Below are 24,905 nucleotides of genomic sequence, written 5' to 3' on the forward strand. Positions count from 1 at the left end.
GAAATCTGGTCGTTTGTGATAGTGGAAAGGGGTCACTACATTGCGGTGGGATGGTGAGATTTAAACTGTCCTTTTATGACAGAGTGATTTTCTGAGGGCTGACCATTTGAGATCCTACAGCCGGATGAGTAGAGACACTAATATATTGTGAGGGAGGGCAGGGAGTGTGACCTTTTTATCTAAATAAACTTTATTGTGTGCTTACATGTACCAGACACTGCTCTAGAAATGTTCACGTATTGTCTCCAAACAATGCCTTAAAGCAGGGCTGCCAGATAAAATACAGTTAAATTTGAACTTGATGCCCGGTTACATTTGAATTTCAGTTGAACAATATTTGGGAGATACATGCTTTAAAAAAATCTGTTTTCTTTTCTTTTCTTTTTTTTTTTTTTGGAGATGGAGTTTCACTTTTGTTGCCTAGGCTGGAGTGCAATGGTGCAATCTCAGCTCACTGCAACCTCTGCCTCCCTGGTTCAAACAATTCTCCTGCCTCAGCCTCCCAAGTAGCTGGGATTACAGGCGCCGGCCACCACGCCCAGCTAATTTTTGTATTTTTAGTAAAGACGAGGTTTCTCCATGTTGGTCGGGCTGGTCTCGAACTTCCGACCTCAGGTGATCCACCCGCCTTGGCCTCCCAAAGTGCTGGGATCACAAGCGGGAGCCACAGCGCCCGGCCCTTGTTTTCTTTTTTAACTGACATTCAAACTTAATTGGGTGTCCTCCATTTTTATTTGCTAAATAAAATGTGGCAACACTACTTAAAGCTACTATCATCCCCGCTTCCTCCAGGTGAGGAAATGCCCCACCACACAGCCAGAATGTGGCACGACCAAGAGTCAGACTTCAGACATGTTCTGAGCCATTATGCCATTGTCCTGCCTGGCCGTGCTGGGATGTGCGTGGGACGCTCTGGCCTTTGTGACAGAGGCCCTGCATCAGCGGTTTACACGCACGGCCGGCTCTTTACGGTTCTACGGGGTCCCCATGCAGCCCTTCATAAAGGCAAAGCTTGAGTTCCACCAGGCCGGAAGAAGCCATGAAACAAAAGCTATGAGAAGGACGGGCACGGTGGCTCACGCCTGTAATCCCAGCACTTTGGGAGGCCGAGGCGGGCGGATCACCTGAGGTCAGGAGTTCAAGACCAGTCTGGCCAAAATGGCGAAACCCTGGAGTTCAAGACCAGTCTGGCCAAAATGGCGAAACCCTGTCTCTACTACAAAAATTAGCCAGGCATGGTGGTGCGTGCCTGCAGGAGAATCGCTTGAACTCGGGAGGCGGAGGCTGCAGTGAGCCAAGATCGCGCCACTGCACTCCAGCCTGGGCAATAGAGGCGACTCTGTCTCAAAAATAAAACACACACACACACACACGGGCGACTCTGTCTCAAAAATAAAACACACACACACACACACACACACACACACGGGCGACTCTGTCTCAAAAATAAAACACACACACACACACACACACACACACACGGGCGACTCTGTCTCAAAAATAAAACACACACACACACACACACACACACACACACACACGGGCGACTCTGTCTCAAAAATAAAAACACACACACACACACACACACACACACACACACAGAAAAAACGGCCCTGGACTCCGTGTATAGAACCTGGTGTTTTAGGGCGTTGGGCGGGAGCAGGGGCAGGTGTCTAAGCCGGACCATTGGCTCCCTTCCGCACCAGCCCGGTGCGCTACGAGAACCTCGTTGCCGCCTCGCTGAAGCTGGGAAAAGCAGCCACCGCATTTTGGCGAGAAAGCACGCGGGACCCACCGACTGCACGTGCGTGCAAGCCAGGGCAGGCGCGCGCGCAGAGGAGGGGCTCTATCCGGGAGCCACGGCCCCCGCCACATCCCACCTCCCCGCCCAGGAGCTTCCGCGAGGCTCGCCCAGCAGCTCCTGCTCCACAGCAGCATGCCTACCTTGACGTCTCACGCGCTCGTCAGCCCTCTTTTTCTCTGGGTCTCGCGGCTCTCCCCCTCTCCGATTCCGAGTAGTGCCTTGCCCGGGCGTTCGGAGACCGACACAGAAGGAACAGGAGGGGGACAGCGGCATTAAAGAGTGGTGACTCAGGAGTTCAAGACCAGCCTGGCCAACATGAAGAAACCCCATCTCTACCAAAAGTACAAAAATTCGCCAGGCATGACGGCGGACGCCTGTAATCCCACCTACTTGGGAGGCTGAGGCAGAAGAATCACTTGAACCTGGGAGGTGGAGGTTGCAGTGAGCCGAGAAGATAGCGCCACTGCAGCCTGGGCGACTGAGCAGGAAGAGCGGGACTCCGTCTCAAAAAAAAAAAAAAAAAAAAAAAAAAAAAAAAAAAAAAAAAAAAAGGTGGGGTGGTGACAAGCCCCTATTACGGCCTTAGTGCGGGATTCCCCCTGGGGCGGGAGACGTCGTCCTTTCGGGTGGGGGCGCGGACTGCAAGTCCTACCAGGGAGCGACACCGGACTGCATCCGCCAGTATCCAGGGCGTAGCGCCCCCTAGGCGCTGCCTTCCTCCGTCTCTACGGGGAGTGGCGGCCGGAGGACTGGGTTTTCCCTGTGCAGCTGTGCCCCGCATTGGGGAAACTGACTTTTCAGGTAAGATCCCTTCCAAGTTCCGTGGGTTTCGCCTTTCCCTTTAACCTGTTCCCCAGCGTCCCCTGGTAATAGCAGATGAGGGTGATGACAGGAGGACTAAAGTTCCCCATCTGCCTCGTGTTGGAAGCCTCCATGGTCTTCACCTCCCCAATGTTGCCTGCAAGTAGATAGGAGCAGAGATGGTATTTGGGGAGGTGACCGAACTACGGCTCCTAACATACAACTCTCAGTGTGTCGCGTCTGTAGCTCCCTGTATTTCGTCTCTCCCTCCCCCTCAAATTTCCCAAAGAGAAAAGGTGGAGGCGACAGGTGGATTGTAGCTCTCAGGAGGTCCTGTGGGGAGAGGGAGCCTTCCCAGCAGGCGCCAGGCGGTGGCTTCCGCTCCCTAAGTAGCCAAGCTGTACCCTGGCCCGCAGGTGGCTGGAGAAAAGTGCACTGCCACCCTGCTCCCGCTTTCAAGTTATAACCATGAACCTCAAGTAGTTCTTAGTGCTCCCCCGCAGACACGCTGTTTAGGGTTTTGTTGTGTTTTTAGTCCATTCACTGCCGAACACAACTTTTCAAACCGACCGCACACTCCCGTTGCCTCCCTCTAGGCTAATAAGTGCTTCTTACTTCACTGAGAAAATCAAAGCTATCAGATGAGATTCTGTACAGACTCCCAGCACCATGCCTACCTATCTGTATCTCTGCTCATATACACTGCCTCTCCTCTCTTGCTGCAAATGAACTAACAGTGTTCTTACCTAAAGTCCATTCAGCAGTTAGGCACTAGGTTCCACCCCCTTTTATCTCTCCAGTTTTTGTTTGTTTGTTTGTTTAGATGGAGTCTTGCTCTGTCGCCCAGGCTGGAGTGCAGTGGTGCTATCTCGGCTCACTGCAACCTCCGCTTCTCGGGTTCAAGTGATCCTCCCACCTCAGCCTCCCGAATAGCTGGGACTACAGGCATCTGCCACCACACCCAGCTAACTTTTGTATTTTTAGTAGAAACGTGGTTTCACCATATTGGCCAGGCTGGTCTCAAACTCCTGACCTCAAGTGATCCACATGCCTCGGCCTACCAAAGTGCTGGGATTACAGGTGTGAGCCACCGTGCCCGGCCAAAAGCCGGAGTTCTGTCCAGAAAACAAACACCACACATAGACACACACACACACTTTAAAAAATTCCCCTACTCCCATTAACCACTGCTGCATTCCAGGCAGAACTCATAGAAAGTATTGTCTATATTTCCTACCTCTAATGTCTCTTTTCTTGTCCTGTATTGAACCCATTCCAATTACACTTCAGCATCTATCACTACCGGAACTGTCCTTGTCAAGGTTACCAACAACCATCTTGCTAAATTTAATGTTTGACTTTCGATTGTTATTCTACCTGACCTGTTGGCAGCACTTAACACAAATAATCACCCCCTCCTCCTTAATACACTTTCTTCACTTAGTCTTGCTGACATCACGCATTCTTCGTTTTCTTTCTACCTCAGCCTCTCCTTCTCCATCTCCTGTGCTAGTTCTTTCACTGTTCTTTAACCTCTTAATATTAATGCTCCTCCGAACTCAATCTTTGTTCCTCTTCCTTATCCACACTCCCTTGGTTATCTCATCCAGTCTCATGGCTTTAGGTATCTTCTCATCTGGGGTTCGTAATATGGCCTCTTGTTCCTTTTTTTTTTTTTTTTTTTTTTTTTTTGAGACAGAGTTCTGTCACCCAGGGTGGAGTGCAGTGGTGCGATCTCAGCTCAATGCAACCTCCTCCTCCCAGGTTCAAGCAGTTCTCCTGCCTCAGCCTCCCAAGTAGCTGAGATTACAGGCACCTGCCACCACGCCTGGCTAATTTTTGTATTTTCAGTACAGACAGGGTTTCACCATGTTGGCCACACTGGTCTGGAACTCCTGAGCTTCAGTGATCCGCCCGCCTCGGCCTCCCAAAGTTCTGGGATTACACGTGTGAGCCACCGCGCCTGGCCTACTTTCTGACCTCATTTTCTGTTACTCTCCCGTTCACTCAGTTTGCTCCAGGTATGCTGGTGTTTTTGCTGCCAGGCACCTCATTGGTATCAATGTTTGCCACATTTATAATTCTAGCTCATACCTTTTCCCTCAACTCCATAGTCATATATCCAACTGCCCATTAGACACGTTCACTTAAACGTCTAATAGGCATCTTAATCTCAATTTGTCCAAAACTATGAGTTCCTAATCTTCCTTCTAGTATTCACTTCCTTGTTAATCTTCCCCAACTCAATTGTACCTCCAACCTTCCAACTGTTCAAGCCAAAAAACCCTGAAGTCATCATTAACTTTTCCTTTTTGCTCATACCCACACCCAGTCTTATCAGTAAATGCTTGTGGCTCATCCTCCAAATAGATCCAGATCTGCCCAATATTCCTCTTTCCCCTATATTACTGTAGCAGACTCTTCATTCATTCCCCTGCTTCTACTCCCCTTCCCTGCACTTCTGACTACCTCACTGCAATCTATTCTCTACATAGCAATCAAGGTGCTTCTTAAAAATATAAGACTGTGACACTCCTTGGCTCAGACTCTCCCATGGTTTCCATCTCATGCAAAGTCAAAGCCAAGACCTTAAAATGGTCCCAAAGTCCCGACATAATCCGGCCCCCTGTTACTCCAGGAACACTGGCCTTTTTGCTGTTTTCCAAACCTGCCAGGTACCTCATTGCCATTGTTTTGCCATTGTAGATAAGCTTATTTATTTATTTATTGTATATATATATTTTTTGAGACGGAGTTTCGTTCTTGTTGCCCAGGCTGGAGTGCAATGGCTCGATCTCAGCTCACTGTAACCTCAGCCTCTGGGGTTCAAGCGATTCTTCTGCCTCAGCCTCCCAAGTAGCTGGGATTCCAGGCATGCGCCACCATGCCCGGCTAATCTTGTATTTTTAGTAGAGACGGGGTTTCTCCATGTTGGTCAAATTGGTCTTGAACTCTCAACCTCATGTGATCTGCCTGCTTCGGTCTCCCAAAGTGCTGGGATTACAGGCATGAGCCACTGTGCCCAGCCATAGATAAGCTTTCGATTTGCTTGTAACCAATAAAAAAATATTTTTTAAAAAATCCGCCAGGCACAATGGCGTACACCTGTAATCCCAGCACTGAACCCAGCAGGTTGAGGTGGCAGTGAGCATGATTGACTGTGCCACTGCACTCCAGCACAGATGACAGAGCAAGACCCTGTCTCAAAAAAAAAAAAAAAAAAAAAAAAAAAAAAAAAAAGTCTAACCTGTAAGGAGCAGGAGAAATAGAATTTTTTAAATGTATGTGGTATATATTTATCGGTATTAGTTTTATAATTAGCTAAAGGTTGAAGTAATTGATATGAAAGTTTCAACGGCTTTATATGCTATTATATATGCCATTTATTGGAATTAAGTTTCTATAATTAGCTAAAGGTTGATAGTATTGTTTAGATCCTTGGGATCTTTTCTTTCTCTGATTAAATCTCTCAACCATTTATTTCTCTCCACCTTTCTGTTAAAATATCCAAAAGCAGGCCGGGTGTGGTGGCTCACGTCTGTAATCCCAGCACTTTGAGAGGCCGAGGCAAGTTCACTTGAGGTCAGGAGTTTGAGACCAGCCTGGCCAACATGGTGAAACTCCATCTCTACTGAAGATACAAAACTTAGATGGGTGTGGCTGGGCACGGTGGCTCACACCTGTAATCCCAGCACTTTGGGAGGCCAAGGTGGGTGGATCACGAGGTTAGGAGTTCGAGACCAGCCTGGCCAACATAGTGAAACCCCATCTCTACTAAAAATACAAAAATTAGCCAGGCAGGATGGCAGGTGCCTGTAATCCCAGCTCCTTGGGAGGCTGAGGCAGGAGAATCACTTGAACCCGCGAGGCAGAGATTGCAGTGAGCTAAGATCACGCCGCTGCACCTCTCCAGCCTGGATGACACAGAGAGACTCCATCTTAGGGGGAAAAAAAAAAGCATATTACAATTTCTTATTGAGTATTCAAATTTCCAACAATCTGTTTCTCCTTATGGTTTTGTCACTTTGCTATATTTTTGGCAGGATTGTTAGCTGCCTGTTTAAGATTAACATATTTCCTTCTGTTGTACTTTTTATTAGTATATTTTTCTTTGTCCTTTATTATTTTTTATGTTTTTACACATATATCATAGTTGTACATATTTGGGGGGTACGTGTGCTATTTTGATACCTGTAAATAATATGTTACTATCAAGTCAGGGTAATTGGGATACCCATCACCTCAAACATCTGTCTTTTCTCTTTCTTTCTTTCTTTCTTTTCTTTCTTTTCCTTCCTTCCTCCCTCCCTCCCTTCTCTCTCTCTCTCTCTCTCTCTCTCTCTCTCTCTCTCTTTCTTTTCTTTCTTTTCTTTCTTTGACGGAGTCTCACTCTGTTGCCCAAGGTGGATTGCAGTGGTGCAGTCTTGGCTCACTGCAACCTCTGCCTCCAGGGTTCAAACAATTCTGCATCAGTCCCCACCTAGTACCTGGGATTACAGGTGCATGCGCCACCATAACCGGCTTATTTTTGTATTTTTAGTAGAGATGTGGTTTCACCATGTTGGCCAGGCTGGTCTTGAACTCCTGACCTCAGGTGATCCACCCACCTCAGCCTCCCAGAGTGCTGAGATTACAGGTGTGAGCCACCTTGCCAGGCCGATTTGTCTTTTCTTTGTGTTGAAAACATTACAGTTCTTCTCTTATAGCTATTTTGAAATATATAATCATTGTTCACTATAATTACCCTACTGTACTATCAAATATTAGGATTTATTCAAATATTAGGATTTATTCCTTCTATATAACTGTAGTTTTGTACACATTAACCAACCAACTTCTCTTTATGTACCCTCCGCTTACCTTCCCAGTCTCTGGTAACCACCATTTTACTGTTTTATCTCAACTTTAAATTTTATTTTGTGAGCTAGTAAGACTGCTACTTTAGGTGTCTTTTAATTCATATTTGTTTAGCATATAATTTTACTTCCTCTTATTTTCTTTTTTTTTTTTTTTGAGACGGAGTCTCGCTCTGTCGCCCAGGCTGGAGTGCAGTGGCCGGATCTCAGCTCACTGCAATCTCCGCCTTCCGGGTTCACGCCATTCTCCTGCCTCAGCCTCTGGAGTAGCTGGGACTACAGGCACCCGCCACTTTGCCCGGCTAGTTTTTTGTATTTTTTTTAGTAGAGACGGGGTTTCACCGTGTTAGCCAGGCTGGTCTCGATCTCCTTACCTCGTGATCTTCCTGTCTCAGCCCCCCAAACTTCCTCTTATTTTCAAGATTTCTTTTTATTTTAAATGTATTCCTCCTTGACAACATATTATTGGGCCTGATTTTTTAAATATAATCTGAAAGTCTCTGCATTTTAAAGGGTGAATTTGGCCGGGCGCGGTGGCTCAAGCCTGTAATCCCAGCACTTTGGGAGGCCGAGGCGGGCGGATCACAAGGTCAGGAGATCGAGACCACAGTGAAACCCCGTCTCTACTAAAAATACAAAAAATTAGCTGGGCGCGGTGGCGGGCGCCTGTAGTCCCAGCTACTCAGGAGGCTGAGGCAGGAGAATGGCGGGAACCCGGGAGGCGGAACTTGCAGTGAGCCGAGATCGTGCCACTGCACTCCAGCCTGGGCAACAGCGTGAGACTCCGTCTCAAAAAAAAAAAAAAAAGGGTGAATTTGGCTGGACGTATTGGCTCATGGTGGATAGCCAACATGGTGAAACCCTGTCACTACCAAAAATATACAAAAATTAGCTGGGTGTGGTGGTGCACGCCTGCAGTCCCAGCTACTAAGGAGACTGAGGTGGGAGAATCGCTTGAACCTCGAAGGCGGAAGTTGCAGTGAGCTGAGATCATGCCATTGCACTCCAGGCTGGGTGACGCCTGGCCACCTGTTTATATCTTAAATTTATCACTATTTATACCTTCTGTGTCAGTCTCGATTCACTTAAGAAATATAAAACACACAGTGGGCTAAACAAAAGAAGTTTAATATAAAGAGTTATTAAATTCTGATCGAATAATGATTACAGGCTGGGCACAGTGGCTCATGGCTGTAATCCCAGCACTTTGGGAAGCCGAGGCGGGCAGATCACCTGAGGTCAGGAGTTTGAGACCAGCCTGGCCAACATGATGAAACCCTGTCTCTACTAAAAATACAAAAATTAGTCAGGTGTGGTGGCAGACACCTGTAATCCCAGTTTCTCGGGAGGCTGAGGCAGCAGAATCACTTGAACCTGGGAGGCGGAGATTGCAGTGAGCCCTGATGGCGCCAGTGCACTCCAGCCCGGGTGACAGGGTGATACTCTGTCTCAAAAAAAAAAAAAAAAAAAAAAAAAAAAAAAAAAAAAAAAAAAAATTACAAGCTATAAGGAAACTCTGTATGGCAACCTAGAACTAAGGGAGAATACTCAAAGAAGGACAAACTTGGGAAAGGGCTCCCTCCCCAAAGCTGGAGTTCAGACAGAACTGGAGAAGATAAAGCCCATTAGCCAAGCACGATGGCTCACACCTGTAGTTCCAGATACTCAGGAGGCTGAGGCTGCAGTGAGCCATGATCATGCCACTGCACTCCAGTCTGGACAACAGCGCAAGACCATGTCTCCCAAAAAAAAAATAGTAATAAGGAAGAAGAAGAAGAGGAAGAAGAAGAGGAAGAAGAAGAAGACGATGAAGAAGAAGAAGAGGAAGAAGAAGAAGAAGAAGAAGAGAAAAAGAAGAAGGAGAGAAAAAGAAGAAGGAGGAGAAGGAGGATGAAAGAAGAAGAAGGAAAGAAGAAGGAGGAGGAGGAGGAGGAGAAGGGGGGTGGGGCGAGGAGGAGGAGAGAGGAAGGAGGCAGGAAAACCTTGCCAGTTTTCCCAGGCTGGAGCTGGTCTGCAGTTTCTGAGCAAACAGAAAGCAACCATCCAGCGTGCAGGCAAAGCACAGACAATCAGCAACCTGTGGCATGGGTGTGCGGAAGAAGCAGAGACCTCTGGGGCACTGGTTTTCCATATTAATGCAGGAAGGTAATTGTAAGGCCAGAACAAAGCTGCAAGGTCACCAAGAGACCACGTATTCTGGGAACATGGCTGTGGCAGAGCTCTATTGGATGTTCTCTCCCCAACACCCACCATGCAGGAGCCAGGAACAGCAGGAGAGCCCATTCCTCCGCAGCATCCTTCCAGAGCTCCCAGTGACTCTCACAAGGATCTCACCGTTTGCTCACAGTAAAGGAGAGCTGCTTAAAGGAATTCTGTCCATTGTGACAGAGCATATGTTAATGGGTGAATTGGAGCTGACAGACAATACATTTTTTAATCTTATGTATTTCTTCATTTTTATTTTTTGGAGACAAGTGTTTTACATTGTCACCCAGGCTGGAGTGCAGTGGCGTGACCTCAGCTCACTGCAACCTCTGCTTCCCAGGTCCAAGTGATTCTCATGCCTCAGTCTCCTGAGTAGCTGGGATTACAGGTGCCCACCACCCGCCTAGCTAACTTTGGTATTTTTAGTAAAGATGGGTTTTACCGTGTTGGCCAGGCTGGTCTCAAACTCCTGACCTCAAGTGATCCACCTACCTCAACCTTCCAAAGTGCTGGGATTACAGGTGTGAGCCACCGCGCCCGTCCTGAGAGGCAGTAAATTGACAACATCATCTCTAACAGGACAAGTACTTTACCATGATCCTCATATCCCTCTGATCTCCCATCCTTGTCCCCTCCGTTCATATTGATATTGTCCAGAATTTTATTTTAGAGTTATGAATGTTCTCTGTATTTCATTAGATCCTAGCCTTATTAGTATAGCAATAACAAGGAACAGTTATCAAAATAATTACCAAAACAAATCACCTTTTCTTTCCATTTTTCATTTTTTGTTGTTGTAGTTGACATGGAGTCTCACTCTGTCACCCAGGCTGGAGTGCAGTGGTGAGATCTAGGCTTACTGCAACCTCGGCCTCCCAGGTTCAAGCGATTCTCATGCCTCAGCCTCCCAAGTAGCTGGGATTACATGCTTGCATCACCACGCCCATCTAATTTTTGTCTTTTTAGTAGAGACAGGGTTTCACCATGTTGGCAAAGCTGGTCTCGAACTCCTGACCTCAAGTGATCAGCCTGCCTTGGCCTCCCAAAGTGCTGGGATTACAGGCGTGAGTTACGGCGTCCGGCCTCTTTCCATTTTTCTTGCAGCATCTGTAGAATTTCTCTTTCTCTCTGTCTCTTTCTTTTTTCTTTTTTTCTTTTTTTTTTTTTTTTTTTTTTTTTTGGCCCTTCTTCCAAAACTTTTTCAAAATGGGCCTCTATGTGTCAATCTTTGTGAGGCCTTGTGAGCTTGAAGTTATTTTTTTTTCAGGTTTTAAAAATAACTTTTATTGGTCGGGCGAGGTGGCTCACGCCTGTAATCCCAGCACTTTGGGAGGCCGAGGCAGGTGGATCACGAGGTCAGGAGTTCGAGACCAGCCTGGCCAACATGGTGAAACTCTGTCTCTACTAAAAATACAAAAAATTAGCTGGGCGTGGTGGCGGGCACCTGTAGTCCCAGCTACTCGGGAGGCTGAGGCAGGAGAATGGCGTGAACCCAGGAGGCAGGGCTTGCAGTGAGCCAAGATTACACCACTGTACTCCAGCCTGGGTGACAGATCTAGACTTCATCTCAAAATAAATAAATAAATAAATAAATAAATAAATAAATAAATAAAACTTTTAGTTTCTAAAAGCTGAGGTGTGCATTATAGGAAACTGAAAAACACAAGAAGCAAAGAACAAAGTCATCCACAATTGCAAGTACTTTACAGTTTGACGTGTCCTTCTAGGCCCTATGTGTGTATAGAAACATTTAATTTTATGGGATTGAGATCATTCAGTGGGTATCATGCTTTTTCACACATCATGAATATTTATCAATTCAAAATCCCCAAGCTATGTCAGTATTTTGATAACCAAGAATACACTTCACCAGCTCAATCTGTTAGAAAAAAATGTAATCCTGCCTTCCTTGGGACAAAAATTTCATAGAAGACAAAAATGGCAACAAGCCTCTAGATGAAAGCATTGGCAGAGTTCAATTAAAATACTGCATTCCCTTAACACTCAATTTAAATGAAGTTATTTTTTGTAAAGTCTTCATTGATTGACAATTCAGTTGTAAATTTCTTGGTTCACAATTCTTCCCCTTCAATATTTTACTCCCTGGTCTACTTGCATCCAGGGTTGCTACAGAGAAATTTGATGTCAGTTTGAACCTTGTTCCTTTGTAGATAATCTGATCTTTCTCTCTAGAAGCCTCTCTCTTTCACTCCCTCTCCTTCCCTTTCTATGTATCTATATATTATATATCCATGTATCGCTTTCTCAGCCTATTTGCATGCACATAGCCAAATGTGGCTATTCCAGCCCAATATTACAGTTCCTCAGTTCAAGCAGCCAGCAGAGTTTGACCAGATGCTCTCAGTTTTAATTCCAAATTCCTTGAAAGGAAAAGCTGATTGGCTTAGCTTGGATCTGGTATCCACTCTGGGTCTAATTAACCATGACAAAAAGGAGGGTCATGGCTGCTAGGCTTATTCCTCTAGGGGAAGGGACAAATCTTATAGAAAGGAGAATGGTGTGGTATTGATTCTCTCCCTTGTTCAGAGGCCAGATTTATACCTGGCTCCTGTGCTTCCTCTCCAGCTACTGGTATGCAGTTGTCCTGAGTGATAGCCCCTCTGAACATGGGTTTCTGTTCCCTGGACTCTCACAATTTTCACTTTTACTCCACATCAGCGACCCACACCCTGGAATGTATTACTCAGAATGATTTCTCTCTGGAAATTTATGTATTTATGTATGTATGTATGTATGTATTTATTAAGGCAAAGTCTCACTGTGTCACGCAGGCTGGAGTGCAGTGGCACCGTCACAGTTCATTGCAGCCTCCAACTCCTGGGCTCAGGTGATCCTCCCACCCTAGCCTCCTGAGTAGCTGGGACCACAGACATGCACCACCATGCCCAACTAGTTCTTGTATTTTTTTTTTTTTATAGAGATGGGTTTTGCCATGTTGCCCAGGCTAGTCTTGAACTCTTGGACTCAAGCAATCCACCTCTCTCGGCCTCCGAAAGTGCTGGGATTAGAGGTATGAACCACTGGACTCAGGCCCCTCTGAAATTTTAAATTCAAGCTTCCCACTTAAAAAAATTTTTTTTGAAACACTTTGTTTCCCAGTCTGGAGTACAGTGGCACAATCACTGCTCACTGCAGCCTGGACCTCCAGGCTTAGGCAGTATTGCCTCAGCTTCCCAAATAGCTGGGACTACAGGCACGTGCCACCACGCCCCGCTAATGTTTGTATTTGTGGTAGAGATGGAGCTTTGCCGTTGCCCAGGCTGATACTGAATGCCTGGGTTCAAGGGATCTGCCTGCCTCAGCCTCCCAAAGTGCTGAAAGCTTCCGACTTTTTGACCGTAACCACAAGCGACCCTTCTGTCACAGCTTCCCAAGTAGATGAGACTATGGGCACATGCCACCACACCTTTTTAACTAAGGTCTCTCCTTATCCAAGTCTAAACTCGTTTTGAATGGACAACATTCACTGCTCTTGCACTTTGCAGGCTTCCCACAATCTTGGAGAATATTGTAGTCCTTGGAGATCATTGCCCTATAAAATCAAGTTTCTTCTTATTCCCTGCACACTCCCAGATAATAACTTTTTACTTCACTCTAAAAATAGAATGTGGGTCAGATCCAGTGGCTCACACCTGTAATCACCAGCACTTTGGGTGGCTGAGGCAGGAGGACTGCTTGAGACCAGGGGTTTGAGACCAGCCTGGGAAACATGGTGAGACCCTGTCTCTATAAAAATAGAAAAACATAGTTGAGCATGGTGGTGCACGCTTGTAGTCCCAGCTACTCAGGAGGCTGATGTGGAAGGATCACAGCAGTTCAAGGCTGCAGTGAGCTATGATCACGGCACTGCACTCCAGCCTGGGTGATAGAGCAAGACCCTGACTCTTTTTTTTTTTTTTTTTTTTTTTTGAGACGGAGTCTCGGCTCTGTCGCCCAGGCTGGAGTGCGGTGGCGCGATCTCGGCTCAGTGCAAGCTCCGCCTCCCGGGTTCCCGCTATTCTCCTGCCTCAGCCTCCGGAGTAGCTGGGACTACAGGCGCCCGCCACCTCGCCCGGCTAGTTTTTTGTTTTGTTTTGTTTTGTTTTGTACTTTTTAGTAGAGACGGGGTTTCACCGTGTTCGCCAGGATGGTCTCGATCTCCTGACCTCGTGATCCGCCCGTCTCGGCCTCCCAAAGTGCTGGGATTACAGGCTTGAGCCACCGCGCCCGGCCAAGACCCTGACTCTTAAAGAAAGAAAGAATATAGGGCGTGGCTTGGGAAAAAATAGAATGTATTAGTTGGGAACTTGCTTAACTTGTGACAACTAAAATGAGTGATTGAGGCATAAGTCTCAAATCATGGAGGTTTATTGAGCCATCTTGAGGCTCAATAAACATGAGTCACAGAAACATCTATGGCTGTTTGGAGAATCTCCAAAGAGCCTCCAAAGAGGTTCTCAGGAGGTGTAGTGTTTATACGTTTTCCTTAAAGGGGAAGGTAGGGGGAGGCCCGCAGTGAGATAAATGATTACATACAATTACTTACAATTGTGAGACTTTAGGTAGTGCCCAGTAAATCTACATTTTACCTAAGACAAGGTGTACATTTGAAGAAAAAGGGAATAGGAAGCATGTCTCAGGAAGGGGTGAAGGAATCAAAAAGGATTAATCTTGTCTTTGTTCTGTACCAGGTAAGGTAAGCCAGTAGTCTTTTGAAAGGGCTGGTTTAGAGCCAGGTGCAGTGGCTCATGCCTGTAATCCCAAAAATTCGGGAGGCTGATGCGGGCAGATCACCTGAGCCCAAGAGTTCAAGACCAGCCTGGGCAACATGGCGAAACCCTGTCTCCACTAAAGATACAAAGAAACTAGCCAGGAGGCTGAGGTGGGAGGATCACCTGAGCCAGGGAGGTCAAGGCCGCAGTGATCCGTGATTGTGCCACTGCTCTTCAGCCCGAGCAACAGAGGGAAACCCTGTCTCAAAACATGGGGGGAAGTAGGGAGTTCTGTTTAGCCCGTAGGGAAGAAAGTCTAATGACTGGTAGTGAAGGAGGGGGTATAACGAAGCCTCTCTGATCTCCTGTTGCCAAGGTTGAGGACACGCACCCGTGACACAGCTTCAGGAAGTCCTGACGACACGTGCCCAAAGTGTCAAGGCACAGCTTGGTTTTATACATTTTAGGGAGATGAAACATCAATCAATATATATAAGAAGTACATTGGTTCTGGCTGGGCGCGGTGGCTAATGCCTGTAATCCCAGCATTTTGGGAGGCTGAGGCGGGTGGATCATCTGAGGTCAGGAGTTCAAGACCAGCCTGGCCAAGATGGTGAAACCCCGCCTCTACTAAAAATACAGAAATTAGCCGGGCGTGGTGGCAGGCACCTGTAATCTACTTTGAGGCTAAGGCAGGAGAATCGCTTGAACCTGGGAGGTGGAGGTTGCAGTGAGCCGAGATGGTGCCACTGCACTCCAGCCTGGGTGACAAAGTGAGACCCTGTCTCAAAAAAAAAAAAAAAAAAAAAAAAAATACATTGGTTCCCTCCAGAAAGGCAGGGACAACTCAAGCAGGGAGGGGGCTTCCAGGTCACAGGTAGGGGAGAAACAAATGGTGGCATTCTTTTGAGTTTCTGAGAAGCCTTTTTAAAGGAGGCAATCTGAATATGCATCTATCTCAGTGAGCAGAGGGATGACTTTGAATAGAATGGGAGGCAGGTTTGCCCTGAGTGATTCCCAGCTTGAATTTTCCCTTTAGCTTAGTGACTTTCGGGGCCCAAGATTTTTTCCTTTCACAACCCTCACTATGCTGGAAAGGTACATCCCTGTCCCCTTGTCCAAGGCTAATTCTTCCAGCTGGACTCTGGACCCTTTTCTCTCACTTTATCAGGGACCTGGCTTATCGCAGTATTCCCCTGTTCATCCTACACCTTCAAGCTTACCATCTCCGTGGTTTGGCCACATCAGCATGACAAACATGACAGAGCAGGAGTATTGCCACCTTGGACAAGCACTGTTGTTTTCAGTTCACCTTGATCAAAAACTGCCTAAATCCAAAGGGCATCAGCCTAATGGCTAAGGTCAGCATGACCATAAACCACAAATAACATCTCTGACCAGAAACATTCCAGACTCCTCCCCAACCAGAGAGCCTCAAGATAACCTCCCTGCCGGCTGGAGAGATGTCAGCCCCAAGATAACCTCCCCTCCAACTAGAGACATTCCAACCCCACCTTAAACTTCTCCCCCACACATAAACATTCCAAGCTCTCTCACCAATAAATACTTAGTCTATAATAGAGAGCGCTCCTGACCGAAATCAGCCAGAAGCCCCTCTCAGGTTTATTGCTCCTGTCTTGACTGTTAAGCACTTTTCATGTTTCTTAACTTTCTTTGCTTAAGTGCTTAAGTGTCTCCTGTTGACAAAAAGAGTCAAACTCTGTAAAATATTTGCAGAGGTTTATTCTGAGCCAGATATGGTGACCATCGCCAGTGTTACAGCCTCAGGAGGTCCTGACAACATGCACCCAAGGTGCCCAGGCTGCACTTGATTTTATACATTTTAGGGAGACATAAGGCATCAATCAGTACATACAAGATGTAGATTTGTTTGATCTGGGAAGATTGGACAACTGGAAGTGGGGTGTGTCCAGGTCATAGGTGGATTCAAAATTTCCTAAATTGCAGTTGGTTGAGTTTATCTAGGCCGGGCATGATGGTTCATGCTTGTAATCCCAGCACTTTGGAAGGCCGAGGCAGGTGGATCACCTGAGGTCAGGAGTTCAAGACCAGCCTGACCAGTATGGTGAAACCCCATCTCTACTAAAAATACAAAAATTAGCTGGGTGTGGTGGCAAGCACCTATAACCACAGTTACTTGGGAGGCTGAGGCTGGAGAATTGCTTGAACCCAGGAGGTGGAGGTTGCAGTTAGCTGAGATCATGCCACTGCACTTCAGCCTGGGTGATAGAGGGAGACTCCATCTCAAAAACAAACAAACAAACAAAAGACCGTGGAATCAATAGAAGGAGTGTCTGGGTTAAGCTAAGGGGTTGTGGAGACCAAGGTTCTTACTATGCAGATGAAGTGTCCAGGTAGCAGGTTTCAGAGATAATAGATTGCACATGTTTCTTATGAGACTTAGAAAGGTGCCAGACTCTTAGTTAATTCTCTCCTGGATCAGGAAAAAGACCTGGAAAGGGAAGGCGATTCTCTACAAAATGTTGATTTTCCCCACAAGAGTCAGCTTTGCAGGTCCATTTCAAAATATGTCAAAGAAATATATTTTGGAACAAAATACTTCCATTTCTTTCAGGGCCTGCTATGTATCATGTTGGTATCTTGTTGCTACAAAGAGTATGTTTTGTCAGTCTTAAGTCTCTGTTTCACTGTTAATGCTGGTCAGCTGTGCCTGAATTCCAAAGGGAGGAAGTTATAATGAGACATGTCCGACCACCCATTCCCATCATTGCCAGAACTAGTGTTTCAGGTTTACCTTAGAATGCCCTTGGCCAAGAGGAGGGGTCCGTTCAGTTGTCTGGGGGGCTTAAAGAGTTTTATTTTTGGTTTCCACTCCCATATTAAAATCTCACCTGGCCAGGCATGGTGGCTCACACCTATAATCCCAGCACTTTGGGAGGCTGAGGTGGGCGGATCACCTGAGGTCACGAGTTTGAGACCAATCTGAACAACATGGTAAAACCTCGTCTACTAAAAATACAAAAATTAGCCCAGCATGGTGGTGCACACCTGTAATCCCAGTTACTCGGGAGGCTGAGGCAGGAGAATTGCTTGAACCTGGGAGGTGGAGGTTGCAGTGAGCCAAGATCACACCACTGGACTCCAGCCTGGGTGACAGAGCAAGAGTCCCTCTCAAAAAAAAAAAAAAGTCTCCCCACCTGACCTTATAGGCTGCTGCTTTCTCTCCTCCCTCCACTTCCTGGTCAATTCTATTGAGTTTACAGTGTCTTGTCTTCTTACCGTCCATGGTGAGAAGGTGTGTTAGTGAAGCAGCCTTGTAGTCTGGAGTAACACCCAAGGTTCGTTGTCTCACAGCCACAGAGAACAAGGACGCAGACACAAAGAGTGAGGTTGAGAGTGGAAGTTTACTAAGTGAAGGAAAGAGAATAGCTCTCTGCTGCAGAGAGGGGTCCTGGAAAAATGGGTTGCCAGATCCACAGTGAAATGCAGGGGTTTTATAGATGATCTGGTGAGGAGACAGTGTCTGATTTACATAGGGCATGAAAAACTGGTTGGATCAGGTGTGCCATTGGCATAGGCGTGAATCTCAGGTAACTCCAGCCTGATCTTTTATTATGCAGGTGGGTTCTCTGCCTGGTCTGCAGTATGTTGCCCGTTTCTTTATTGCTGTACAGGTGGTAACAAAAAAAGGGAAGATGGAGCCTCCATGTTGGACATGCCCGGCCCCAGATAGCCCTTTTCTGTTGGCACCGCTGCTGGCATTCCCCCATGCAAGCTTCTAGCTTCCTTATTTATGTTTGCAGCTCGATTTTTCACACCACTGTTTGTTTAGAAAAGAAATGATTTGGGGGCTGCTTTTTGTTAGAAAAGAAATTCTGCCGAGGACTTTTTGCCCTCAGTACCTGCCTAAATAATTTCTTTCTACCTCCTGTATCATTAGCACTTGGGGAACGTATCTGAGTCGTACAGCACTCTTCCACCCATTACAGTCTAGCTTCAACCCTCATTCCTCACTGAATTGGCTTTGGTCAAGGTCGCCACAATCTCCTTGTTGCTAAATCCAGTGAAGCCCCGTCAGTCCTTTTCTTTGCAGTAGCTGACCCTACTGGCCACTCTTTCCTTGAAGCACTCCTCTTCCTTTAGCTTCTCTGGTCCTGCACTTTCTGATTGTTCTTCAGCCTCTCTAGCCTTTCCCTCAAAGTCTGTGTCAATGCTCCATGATTATTTTTGTGTTTCTGCATGGTTTGGTTTCCTGAGCAAAGGAGAACTTACTTAGATGTGCTAGAAAATGTCTCCTTTTCTCCAGACCTGTTTGCTCATCACATGCCAATGGTGTTAAACTTGGAGCCATCTGCTCCCATTCAAAGGAAAATAAAACTGGCCAGGCATGGTGGCTCATGCCTGTAATTCCAACACTTTGGGAGGCCGAGGCGGTTGGATCATGAGGTCAGAAGATCGAGATCATCCTGGCTAACATGGTGAAACCCCGTCTCTACTAAAAAAATACAAAAAAATGAGCCAGGCCTGGTGGCAGGTGCCTGTAGTCCCAGGTACTCAGGAGGCTGAGGCAGGAGAATGGCGTGAACCTGGGAGGCAGAGCTTGCAGTGAGCCGATTGTGCCACGCACTCCAGCCTGGGCGACAGAGCGAGGATAATAAAACTTATCTTGACTGAGTGTGGTAGCTCTTGCCTGTAATCCTGGCACTTTGGAGGCCAAGGCAGTCAGACTCCTTGAGCCCAGGAGTTCGAGAGCAGACTGGGCAACATGCTGAAAATGCATCCCTACAAAAAATGCAAAAATTAGCCAGGTATGGTAGTGCATGCCTGTAGTCCCAGCTACTTGAGAGGCTGAAGCAGGTGTGTTAGCACTTTAGGGAATGTATCTGAGTCACACAGCAACAAATGTTAAAATCGTCTCACCTGGCCAGGCATGGTGGCTCACGCCTATAATCCCAGCACTTTGGGAGGCTGGGGTGGGCGGATAGGGTCTCTAGCATCCTCAATTCTTGCCTCCTCAGAAGAATTCCACCGAGGGGCATAAGGCAGGGTGAGAGACTGAGGCATGTTGTAGAGGAGAAGTGAAAATTAATTAAAAAGCTTTAGAGGCTAGGTGCGGTGGCTCACACCTGTAATCCCAACACTTTGGGAGGCCGAGGTAGGCGGATCACGAGATCAAGAGATCGATACCAGCCTGGCCAACATGGTGAAACCCTGTCTCTGCCAAAAATAAAAAAATTAGCCAGGCATGGTGGCCCGTGCCTGTAGTTCCAGCTACTCAGGAGGCTGAAGCAGGAGAATTGCTTGAACTCAGGAGGTAGAGGTTGCAGTGAGTCGAGATCGTGCCACTGCACTCCAGCCTGGCGACAGAGCGAGACTCCGTCTCAAAAAAAAAAAACAAAAAAACAAAACAAAAAAAAACTTTAGAGCAGGAAAGGAAGGAAATAAAATACACTTGGAGGAGGTCCAAGCGGGCGGAGATCAAGTGTGTGGTTTAACCCTGGACTTGGGGTTTTATACGGACTTGGCATTTTATCCGTTGTTATGCTTCTTGGGGGGTTGCATTCTTTCTCCCCTGATTATTTCCTTGGGGTGCGCTGTCCACATGTGGCCAGCGCCTGGCAGGGGGTGCACGCACAGTGTGTTTACCGAAGATGTATGCATGACCACTTGAAGCATTCGTCCCTTATTAGTCAAGCGTTCTTAGAAGAAGGTCATACGGCCGGGCGCGGTGGCTCAAGCCTGTAATCCCAGCACTTTGGGAGGCCGAGACGGGCGGATCATGAGGTCAGGAGATCGAGACCATCCTGGCTGACACGGTGAAACCCCGTCTCTACTAAAAAAATACAAAAAACTAGCCGGGCGAGGTGGCGGGCGCCTGTAGTCCCAGCTACTCAGGAGGCTGAGGCAGGAGAATGGCGTGAACCCGGGAGGCAGAGCTTGCAGTGAGCCGAGATCTGGCCACTGCACTCCAGCCTGGGCGGCAGAGCGAGACTCCGTCTCAAAAAAAAAAAAATAAATAAAAATAAAAAAAAAAAAAAAAAAAAAAAAAAGAAGAAGGTCATACACCAGTTAAACTCTGCCATTTTGCCCCTTAGTGCACATGGTTGAGCCCACTTGCCCAAGTCCTAAGATCTTACAGGGAAGCTGCTGATCACCAGTTTCAGGAGTTTTCTGTCTATTGGGATACTGCCTTTCCCTGGTGCCAGCTGTGACCAATTATTATTTTAGAGAGCTGTTTGGGGCAGGGCACCGGGGACACGGACTAGCTACCTACTGTAACAGGTGGATCCCTTGAGCCCAGGGAGGTTGAGGCTGCAGTGAGCTGTGATTGCACCACTGCACTCCAGCCTAGGTGACAGAGTGAGACCCTGTCTCAAAAGACAACAACAACAGGCCAGGCGCAGTGGCTCACGCCTGTAATCCCAGCACTTTGGGAGGCTGAGGCGGGTGGATCACGAGGTCAAGAAATTGAGACCATCCTGGCCAACATGGCGAAACCCTGTCTCTACTAAAAATACAAAAATTAGCTGGATGCGGTGGTGCGTGCCTGTAATCCCAGCGACTTGGAGGCTGAGGCAGGAGAATCACTTGAACCTAGCAGGTGGAAGTTGCAGTGAGCCCAGATAGTGCCAGTGCACACCAGCCTGGGTGACAGAGTGAGACTCTTGTCTCAAAAACACAAAAACAAAAACCCAAAAAACTGATTTTCTTCATAGTGCTGACATTCTGGTGGGGAGAGATGAGCATTAAATAAATATATGTCAATTGCTAAGTACTACAGAGAAAAACAGAGCCAAGTAAGGAGAATGGAGAATGCCAGAGGGGAAGGGAAGGCCTCTCTGATAAAGCAGTATTTCAGCAGAGATCTGGAGGAAGTGAAGAGTGAACCATATGTTTATTTTGGGGAAGAACATTCCAGGAAAAGGAACAGCAAGTGCCAAGGCCCTGAGGGGGAATTGCATTTGACATATTTGAGCATGGTTGCTGGAGCTGGGAGAGAAGAAAAGTGATAATTCATGTACTCAGAGAGGTGCGGGGAGGGGCTCGGCTGCAAATCATGTCAGCCTTTTAGGCCATTGTAAGGACTTTAGCATTTCCTCTTAGTGAAGAGCCACTGGAGGATTTTGAACAAAGGGAATGGCATGATCCAAAGTTGGTTTTTAATTTTTTTAATATTCATTTTTTATAGACAGGGTCTCAGTCTGTTGCCCAGGCTGGAGTGCAGTGGTGCAATCATAGGTCACTGCAGCCTCAACCTCCTGGGCTCAAGCGATCCTCCCATCTCAGGCTCCCAAGTAGCTGGGACCACAGGCAGTGCCACCATACCCAACTAATCTTTTTTATTTTTTTGTAGAGACAGTATCTCACTATGTTGCCCACGCTAGTCTCAAGCTCCTGGCCTCAAGCAATATTCCCACCTTAGCCTCTCGAAGTCTGGAGTTACAACTGTGAGCAGGGAAAGTGCTGGGATCTCAGGTGTGAGCCACTGCACCCAGCCTGATGTTTGTTTTCAAAGGATCCTTCGGGTTGTTGTGTGGAGAATAGAATATGGGAGGTCTAGGGCAGGAGCAGTGAGATGAATGAGTTTGATAAAGCCAGATAGGACCTTCTGTGGGGTATAAGTGAAAGGAAGGCATCAAGAATGACTTTAAGTGGCTTGAGTAAATGGAAGAACATAAATTGCCATTTATTGAGAATGGGAAGAACTAGGGGAGTAATAGTTTTGGAAAGATGAGATTAGGATGTTACTGGACACAGTGGCCCACACATGTAATCCTAGAACTTTGGGAGGCCAAGGTGGGACGATCATTGAGTGCAGGAATTTGAGACCAGCCTGAGCTACACAGAGAGACCCTGTCTCCAAAAAAATGTTTACAGCTTAGCCAGGTATGAAGGCCTGCGCCTGTAGTCGCAGCTACTTGGGAGGCTGAGGCAGGAGAATTGATTGAACCTGGGAGGCAGAGGTGGCAGTGAGCCGAGATTGCGTCACTGCACTCCAGCCTGGGCGACAGAGCGAGACTGTCTCTAAATAAATAAATAAATAAACAAACAAACAAATAAATAAATAAGAAATGGGGGCAGGCAGCAAAGAACCCTATAGGTATGGATTGAAATTGGGGGTATTGGTGTGAACTCATAAACTCTAAAATATATATATGTATGTGTATAAACACGTTTGTGTACACAGGGATATACTGTATGTCTGTGTATCTCTGTGTGTGTGTGTGTGTGTGTGTGTGTGTGTGTGTGTGTGTATGTGTGTATACATACACACTTATATTTCCTACCTGTGAATGCTGAAAGAGCCATGAGGCAAAGTCACCCCGAAGCAATGAGCACACCGACTGCCCAGATCTTAATAGTTTCCTGGGACTGCCATACTGAATTAGCACAAACTAGGTGGCTTTCAACAACGGAAATGTATTCTCTTACAGTTCAGGATGCCAAAAATCCAAAATCAAAGTGTTGCCAGGGTTGGTTCTTTCTGGGTCCAATTAACCATGACCAAAGAGAGGGTCATAGGCTGGGCGCAGTGGCTCACGCCTGTAATCCCAACACTCTGGGAGGCCAAGGTGGGTGGATCACGAGGTCAGGAGTTCAAGACCAGCCTGACCAACATGGTGAAACCCCATCTCTACTAAAAATACAAAAATTAGCCGGGCATGGTGGCACGCACCTGTAATCTCAGCTACTCAGGAGGCTGAGGCAGGAGAATGGCTTGAACCCGGGAGGCGGAGGTTGCAGTGAGCCAAGATCACACCACTGCACTCCAGCCTGGGCGACACAGTGAGACGCCATCTCAAAAAAAAAAAAAAGTTACAGTTGTCAATTTCATGTTATACATGTTTTACCACAATTGAAAATGGCAATATTATATAAGGCAAATAAAGGTTGTAGAAATGTTCCAGATTAAAGGACACAAAATAGACATGATAACTAAATGCAATCAATACCTGACTCTAGACTGGTTCTTTGTTTGGTTAGAGATGGGGTCTCGTTATGTTGACCAGGCTGGCTTTGAACTCCTGGCCCCAAGCAATACTCCTGTCTCAGTCTCACAAAGTGCTAGGATTACAGGCATGAGCCACTGTGCCTGGCCTAGGTTTGCTCTTACAATGGAAGGGAAGGAATGCTTTAGGCTGGGCGTGGCGGCTCACGCCTGTAATCCCAGCACTTTGGGAGGCCAAGGTGGGCGGATCACCTGAGGTCAGGAGTTTGAGACCAGCCTGGCCAACATGGTGAAACCCCGACTCTATTAAAAATACAAAAATTAGCCGGGCGTGGTGGTGGGCACCTGTAATCCCAGCTACTTGGGAGGCTGAGGCAGGAAATTTTCTTGAACCCAGGAGGCAGAGGTTACAGTGAATTGAGATAGCGTCACTGCACTCCAGACTGGACGACAAGAGCGAAACTCCATCTCAAAAAAAAAAAAAAAAAGAATGATTTAAAGGACATTATTAGGACAAATGACAGTATGGGATTATGGATGTAAAGTATTGCAAATGTATGAAGTTGATAACTGTACAACAGTTATATAAGAGAATATCCTGGCCGGGCGCGGTGGCTCAAGCCTGTAATCTCAGCACTTTGGGAGGCCGAGACGGGCAAATCACGAGGTCAGGAGATCGAGACCATCCTGGCTAACACGGTGAAACCCCGTCTCTACTAAAAAATACAAAAAACTAGCCGGACGTGGTGGCGGGCGCCTGTAGTCCCAGCTACTCAGGAGGCTGAGGCAGGAGAATGGAGTGAACCCGGGAGGCGGAGCTTGCAGTGAGCTGAGATCCGGCCACTGCACTCCAGCCTGGGCGACAGAGCGAGACTCCGTCTCAAAAAAAAAAAAAAAAGAGAGAGAATATCCTTATCCTTAGGAAGTACATACTGAAGTGTTCTATGTAACTTACCCTCAAATATTCCAGATAAATATTAAATTGTTTATGTGTATGTGTGTGGAGAGACAGAATAAGCAAATGAGGCAATATTTTAACAATAATCTGAATAAAGGGCATAGAGGTTTATTGCATTATTTTAATTTTTTGATTTTTTTTGGGAATTTGAAATAATTTCTAAATAATGTTCTAAAGTTCAAGCTGGGCATGGTAGCACACACCTGTAGTCCCAGCTACTCAGGAGGCTGAGGTGGGAGGATCACCTGAGCACAGGAGGTTGAGACTGCAGTGAGTGGTGATCATGCCACTGCACTTCAGCCTGGGAGAGACAGTGAGACTCTGTCTCGAAATAAAATAAGTTCGAAAACAAACGAAAACCCCAGTGAGCCTATTCCTTTTGTTCATTCTCTCTCTCTTTTTTTTTTTCCTTTTGAGACGGAGTCTTGCTCTGTCATCAGACTAGAGTGCTATGGAGTGATCTCCACTCACTGCAACATCTAACTCCCTGGTTCAAGCGATTCTCCTGCCTCAGCCTCCCAAGTAGCTGGGATTACAGGCACGTGCCACCATGCCCAGATAATTTTTGTATTTTTGGTAGAGACAGGGTTTCACCATGTTGGCCAGGATGGTCTCGATCTCCTGACCTCGTGATCTG

The 24,905-nt window shown here is 46.8% G+C and overlaps 1 protein-coding gene across 1 annotated transcript in view; it reads right to left on the bottom strand.

The window, feature by feature from the left end:
- The window catches only part of ZNF607 (zinc finger protein 607), a 405,121-nt gene that overhangs the window by 136,409 nt on the left and 243,807 nt on the right, over positions 1-24,905 (bottom strand). The window lies entirely within an intron of this gene.

Source organism: Macaca thibetana, chromosome 19, assembly GCF_024542745.1.
Source record: "Macaca thibetana thibetana isolate TM-01 chromosome 19, ASM2454274v1, whole genome shotgun sequence".
Taxonomy (NCBI): Eukaryota; Metazoa; Chordata; class Mammalia; order Primates; family Cercopithecidae; genus Macaca; species Macaca thibetana.